The following is a 7,744-nucleotide window of genomic DNA, read 5'->3' as shown; positions in this document are numbered from 1 at the left end:
TTATTTTTTCGTTTGTTTTTTTTAAAGACTCGAAAGGACTTGAAATTCAAAGTTTCAGACTTGTGACTTGACTCGGACTTTTACACCAGTGACTTGAGACTCGACTCTGACTTGCCTGACATTACTTGAGACTTGACTTGAGACTTGAGGATAAAGACTTGAGACTTACTTGAGACTTGCAAAACAATGACTTGGTCCCACCTCTGGTATAAACTCAACTCGTCGTGTTTGGAGGAAGAAGAATACTGAGTTGCATCCCAAGAACACCATACCTACTGTGAAGCATGGGGGTGGAAACATCATGCTATGGGGCTGTTTTTCTGCCAAGGGGACAGGACGACTGATCCGTGTTAAGGACAGAATGAATGGGGCCATGTATCGTGAGATTTTGAGCCAAAACCTCCTTCCATCAGTGAGAACTTTGAAGATGAAACGAGGCTGGGTCTTCCAACATGACAATGAACCAAAACACACCGCCCGGGCAACAAAGGAGTGGCTCCGTAAGAAGCATTTGAAAGTCCTAGAGTGGCCTAGCCAGTCTCCAGACCTCAACCCCATAGAAAATCTGTGGCGGGAGTTGAAAGTCCGTGTTGCTCGGCGACAGCCCCAAAACATCACTGCTCTCGAGAAGATCTGCATGGAGGAATGGGCCAAAATACCAGCTACTGTGTGTGCAAACCTGGTAAAGACCTATAGTAAACGTTTGACCTCTGTTATTGCCAACAAAGGTTATGTTACAAAGTATTGAGTTGTATTTTTGTTATTGACCAACTACTTATTTTCCACCCTGATTTACGAATAAATTCTTTACAAATCCTACCATGTGAATTCATGGATTTTTTTTTTCACATTCTGTCTCTCACAGTTGAAGTGTACCTCTGGTGCAAATTACTGACCTCTGTCATCATTTTAGGTGGGGGACCTTGCACAATCGGTGGCTGACTAAATACTTTTTTGCCCCACTGTAACCTGCTGGGGCTGGGGAGTAGCGGAATACATGTACTGGTGTTACGCATTTAAAATACAAAATATGAGTAACTGTATACAGTTACCATTTAAAAAGGTGATATTCAGAATACAGTTACTTTGTTGAAATAAATGGATTACACAGCAGTCTTTTCCTGTTTCATATGTTAGGCTATGCCCTCCTATTTTTGGTTATTATTAGAACAAGGAGAATCAAAAAGTACCAGTTGTCACCGACCAGAAACGGGAGCTGGAAGCATGTAAATATAATAATAACCACTGCAGCCAAAATGAGTGCCTGACGAGCCCAGTTGTAAACAAGCTATTAATACTCGACTGTACACTGTGTTCGTGTTTTCCTCCGAAACAGTATGTTGGAGTAGCCTTTCTCTGTCTCTCGCTAGCAAAGTTGACCCAGACAACAAAGTAAAGCTAGTTTTCAGCTACGAGCCCGACACGGAACCCGACGTATGAGCCAGAGGTCCCTTTGATACGGTTCGGGGCCGCTGACCTGTTTTATATACGCGTGGAATAGTTTTCAACACGAGATCACTGCAAAAAGTGCAGCCTTACCTAATGTCCACCTACTGTTACTCATTTATATTAAGATTTAAAAATCTAGTTGGTATTATGGCGAGTAACCTTCAATAATAGTAATAAATCACACAGCAATAGTACATTCATGTAGTTGTAAAAGCATGAAAATATATTAAGTAATCCAAAGTATTCAGAATACGTTACTCTCATTGAGTAACATAACGGAATATGTTACAAAATACGTTTTGGGGCATGTATTCTGTAATCTGTAGTGGAATACATTTGAAAAGTAACCTTCCCAACACTGTACATAACAGAAACAATTTTAATTATCAACATGGTTGCAGTGTGTCCTTAAAAAAAATGAGAAAATGGGACAAGTTGAGAATAAACGAAGAAGAGATAGGCCTAAAAAACTGTCTGTAGCAGTATCTGAAAGTCATCAGAATAAACCTGGCAAAGACCTGAGAAATGCATCTGACTCTTCAGTTAACCTATCTGCTGTTCACTGAAGCCTCATCAGAAATGACCTCAGTGGAAGGGTGGCTTTAAGATGCTGAAAATTAAATTCACTTATTTTTTTTTAATCATTTTTTTCTTCCATCAAAATGAGAAGACTGGTTTTAATATTTGTGCAGTCATCCGCAGTAAGCAGAAACCGACTTCTCTTAAGTACGGCAATGTTTGCCTCAGCAACAATGACTCAATGAATGCTTAATGCGAGGAGAGCTCCACGGTGGTTGTGCTGATGTTACACGAACATTCAGGGCTTGCCACAGGAGGTTCATCTCTTGCATGGGAGAGGGGAGAGGGGAGAGGGAAGAGGGAGGGGGGCTCTAGCCTGAAGCGAACTTGTTACTTTTTCTCATTAACAGTCAATAAAAGGAGCTAGCGGCACACGAAGACCTTTCTCTCCCTACAGTGATCTGCTTTAATTCCCTGTGACATAAGGTTAAAACAAAACAAAAAGTAGCTGTGCACTGAGTGACAAATTAATTAATCCAAGAGGAAAACAAAGGTAAGAATCCAAAATAAAACACTGACACCTTGTGGCAAGATGGGAAATTACAAGTGCCAATTTAACAGAGAGTCTTATTTTGATTTTGGGTGTCCGTGAAGTAAAATGCACTTGTCTGCTACCATCCACTCATATCAGTGATTCTTCACATTTGCATTATTTCTCTATAGATGATCCTTAAAACAGTGCTTGACTGATGATGGTGGAGACAGCTGTTTCACACATCAGAGTCATCTATAACAGTCTTCAGCCAGCATCAAATACTGACGCACGTAAAGGTCACAGCATTCGAGTCACGTTTTCAGTAAACCTTCCAGTGACCCTGTATGGGATCATCATCATGCCTTTGTTATGTCTCTGTGCTCATTAGCTCAAGTTTATCCTTTTAATATGTCATCACCTTAATGTTTCGCCTCAGTCGATATCGCAGCTCTTTTACTGCACGTCAGCTGGTCAGTGTGAGGGGAACTTATGAATGATGGTGTTTGATGTATATTAGAATTAGACAGATCATTGTTGGGAGATGTAGGATTGTTTGGCTATTTTTATTTCATTTTTGTAGCAGTAAAGTCCATTTTTATAAATTTAAAAATAAATTTGCAGTTTATATTTTTATATTTTCTCTCATTTCTCCAGCTGTTTCTTTTTTTTGCCATCACAGCTTCTTCCTGGCGCTTTAGATGGACGACATCTATTTACAGTTATGACTTTGAATAGGCTACTACAAAAACGCCAGTTTGTTTTTTGAGCCATTCAGAGGTGTACATGTTGGTGTGTTTTCAGTCATGCTGCATAAACCAAGTGAGCTTGAGCTTCAGGGCATGAACCGATGGCTGGATGTTATCCTTCAAGATGTTTTGGTAGAAGAATTCATGGTTCCATTTACCAAAGCGAGTCTTCCGAGTCCCGAGGCAGCAAAACAGCCCAGACCATCACACTACCACCACCATGTTTGACTGTTTCTATGATTTTCTTTCTTTTTTTGAAATGCTGTTAGTTTTACGCAGAGGTGGGACTCAAACCTTCCAGAGAGTTCAGCTTCTGCCTCATCAGCCCACAGAATATTTTCCCAAAAGTCTCAGCGATCATCAGGATGTTTTCTGGTAAATGTGAGACAAGTCTTTGTGTTGTCAAAGGAGCTTGCAAAGAAAAGCGTCTGGACTTCTTTAAGTTACTTGAAGACGTTTCACCTCTCATCCGAGAAGCTTCTTCAGTTCTGAGGTCAAATGGTGGAGAGTCCCAGATATAAACCTAGTGGGAGTATCCCCCCACAGAGGGACAAAAGGACCCCCTGATGATCCTCTAATCGCCTGAGCCAAGGTGTGAAACTGGGTGTGGGTCCCAGTCAGCCAGAGTTTCGGGTGCGTTCATTGTGAAACCTGGCCCCACCTTATCATGCGAATTCCTGAGATCAGCTGTCCCAGGATGTGAGTGGGCGTTAAGGCGTCTGGGAAGGGATCTCAAAACTGGATTATAGATGGCAGAGAGTTGGTGTCGTAAACCACCGCCTCTGTTCAAAGATGGTCGCTCACAGTGTAAATAGATGGCTTCTTTCACTCCTCTTTCAAACCATCTGTCCTCTCTGTCCAAAATGTGAACGTTGGCATCCTCGAAAGAGTGTCCTTTATCCTTAAGATGCAGATGGACTGCTGAGTCTTGTCCTGTGGAGGTGGCTCTTCTGTGTTGTGCCATGCGCTTGTGAAGTGGCTGTTTGGTCTCTCCAATGTAGAGGTCTGAGCATTCCTCGCTGCACTGTACAGCATACATCACATTGTTAAGTCTGTGTTTTGGCGTTTTGTCTTTCGGGTGAACCAGTTTTTGTCTGAGCGTGTTGCTGGGTCTCCTTTGACTACGATGACCTGGATGACTGAGAACCTTCACAGACAAAGTCTTTGTGTTCATTTTGGTCAGAAGTGATTTTCTACTTGAATGCCATTCCTGACATTTTTGTCCATTTTGTTTTATTGTTGATTCATGACTGTGGAACTTACCCGAGGCATGTGAGGCCTGCAGTTCTTCAGATATTGTTCTGGGTTCTTTGCCAGCCTCCTGCATGAGTCATCGCTGCACTGATTTTGGTAGGCCAGCCTCTCCTGGGCAGGTTCACCACTGTTTCATAGTTTCTCCATTTGTAATTGATTGCTCTCCCTTTGATTCACTGTAGTCCCAAAGCCCTAGAAATGACTTTTGACCCTTGACTGTAGATGTCACTGACTTTGTTTCTTAGTTGTTTCTGTAGATCGTGGCATGATGTGTTGCTTTTTGAGATCTTAGTCCCATTTCAAACAGATTCTATTTAAGTGATTTGTCTTGCAGTAATCATTTCCATTTTATGTTCACTCAGGTTATCTTTGTCTAATATAATCATTTTAAAAAAGAAGAAGAAGAAGAAACGAGAGGAGGGGGCTTTTTCATGGCATTGTACATAGTAAGTAGTAATAACAACAGAGATTCCACCAACTCACCTGTCTGTACAGGAGCAATATTCACCAATATAATATTTCAGTCAGCTCTGCGATACCAAAATAACTAAACCAGGTATCAGCTGGAAGCTAAAAATCCAGTTTATTACTACTAATGCTGTCATTAATAATACGTCTTATTTGTTAAACATTCAAGATTAAGAAACAAATTTTAAAATGCAAGGAGTGTATTTAATGTGTATAAGAGCAGCAGGTCTTTGAGGCTTGCTTACTGGCTTGTTGCTGTTGCCTGTTGTTAATTATTCCTGTAATATGAGAAGGTGGTTTGAGATTTGCTGGATGTCATAGGGTGAAGGCCTTGCAGTGGTAAGAAAAACTAATGAAACAGTGGGCAGACGGTATATGAGGCGACAGGTTCGGTGCAGACTCTGTCAGCTGATAAACAGCAGGAAGTGGTAGAGACACTGCGATAAAATCTTTTTACAGCGTGCAAATGTTTTCAGACACACCATAAGAAATCACCCTGTTAAATTACAGTAAAGTACTCCCAGCTCTATTTGTTATTTTAAAGTTTTTGTACTATAACAGGCTCCCACTGTAAAAATTACAGTACAAACTCCCTTTCAACTACATCCCACGGCGCTCTATTAGACTTAAATCTGCTGAGATAAGGAGATATGATGTTAATATTAATAAAAGTATTATCTGCTGAGCTGTTAAACTCATTGTCATGTTCAAAAAATCAGTTGATACACCAAGTTGCCGCCATGTGATTGGCTACTTAAACATTTGAGTTAACAAGCAGTGGAACGGGTATAGCTAACAACGTGGCAACGCAGTTTTCTTCTGTGATCTCATGAAGAAGTTATTTCATGATGTTTCGGTACTTTAAATGTTTAAAAACACCTGTCCCAACACTAAACAGGGCCTTAATCATGTTCATTTAGCATGAATTCAGTTTAAATTACAGCATGATGGTGGGGGTTTCAGCTTTTGTTGTGATTCGCCTCACTGGCTTGTTGCTAGTTAAATGTCAACCATTCTTGTTCACACAAACACTGAAAAAAACCCACATCACATCTTCACATCAGTTAAAGTATAATCATAGCAACACTTCTAAATGAAGTCTTTGTGCTCTCCAGGGCAGAGCGTACACAGCTACAATTTCCTGCGCCTCCTTGTTCACTTCTTCACAGTAACCGTGTGCTAAATGAGACATGCTGCAACATGATTTTGCGCAGATGACTTATAGATGGAGGTAATCAAATTAAATACACTTCATTTAATTCGATTTGTGACTCACTGAAGAGGAAAAAATACTGTAAAACTGGACAGTACCAGTACTTTGTAGTAGGGCTGCCACGATTTGTCGACTAGTCACGATTACGTCGACTATCAAAATCGTCGACGACTGATTTAATAGTCGACGTGTCGTTTGAAGCTTTGTAAGATCGCAAAAGACACAGGAATAATAGCAGGATTTAAGAGTGTAATAACGGACTGAAACAGAAGATGGCAGCACAGCATGTACAAGGATGCCAGCTGCCGTTAAACCCCGAAGAAGAAGAAGCAGCTGTGTCCCAGAATTCATAGCGCGGCCCAGCTTAGTTTCCAACAATGGCGGTAGCTAGTTAGTTTTAATATTACTCTTATTATTCTTTCTGGGTCACAAAATAAACGTTTAACATATTTTCAGGCGAGAATGTAGCTGTGTAAACCTCAAATATCTGCTCAGTTTATCAAGACACCACATATTTTCAAAAGCGCTCCGACGTTTTCGGAGACGTCTGTTACCCACTAGCTCGATAGCTAGCCGGGGGCTAGGTCACTAGCGCCGTGAGAACACCGGACTCCCGGCAAATTGTTTTCAAACCCACCGCCGTCTTTCGCGACTCAGGTTAAATATATATGAGTCACTTAGATAAATTAAAAATGTTATTGTTTGGCTTTTTTTTAGTATTTTATTTGTTCCTGAGTAAATCAGTTTGTCTGAGATTAAAGTTATAGTTTTTACACAGCTGAATAAACGTCAAGCAGACAGCTGATTATCAGAAGTGTGAGATGCTGGAGAATATACTCCGGTGTCCTGTTATATTTTAGATAGCAAGGAGTTTATTAAACTTTACCGAAACAATCTGCAAATTTCATTAAAATTGAATAAACTATCATCTTGTCTTTATTTTTAGTTAGCACCTTAAAAGCTTAAAGCTGTAAGCTAATGATAGTTATATAAGAGCAGATGCTGCTGGTGCAATAAGCTGTAGTTTTACGTCCAGTGGATGATGATCTGATTAGTCGACTAATCGCATAAATAATCGGTGACTAGTCGACTATCAAAATAATCGTTTGTGGCAGCCCTACTTTGTAGTTACTGTAAGTACAAAAACCAAAACAACACTGTAGAAGATTTTGTTCGTCTGTGCAGATTCAACCACAACATTGCCACAAGAAATTTTCCATTAGCCTGTACCGTTCAGGATTAAGCTAGCGCGTGAAATGTGTTGTCCTGTGTGCCAACCACACCCATCAGTAAAGCTGGATGAGTGTGAGCAGAAACTTCTGGAAATTTGTTTTCTCATTGTGTTTTTTCCTCCCTTGTATTGAATAACTCAAGTCAAGTTTATGAGTATAATTATATTAAAACAAAAAAATGAGGTGTAATTATAAAATTCAGACACCATGTTTCGTCCGTTTCTCTCTTCACTCCGCAGGGAGACCATGAATTCGCTCTCACTGGGGTGTGCTTTGGGGTGTCCTACAAATAACCTTGTTTTTCTCTCCTCTACCAAAGTCATAACCC

This window comes from Copadichromis virginalis, linkage group LG1 (assembly GCF_057382275.1).
Source record: "Copadichromis virginalis isolate Kocher_CV1m ecotype Utaka linkage group LG1, C_Virginalis_male_GT1.1, whole genome shotgun sequence".
NCBI classification, from domain to species: domain Eukaryota; kingdom Metazoa; phylum Chordata; class Actinopteri; order Cichliformes; family Cichlidae; genus Copadichromis; species Copadichromis virginalis.
The sequence above is the reverse complement of the archived record's forward strand: the minus strand, read 5'-3'. Positions refer to the sequence as shown.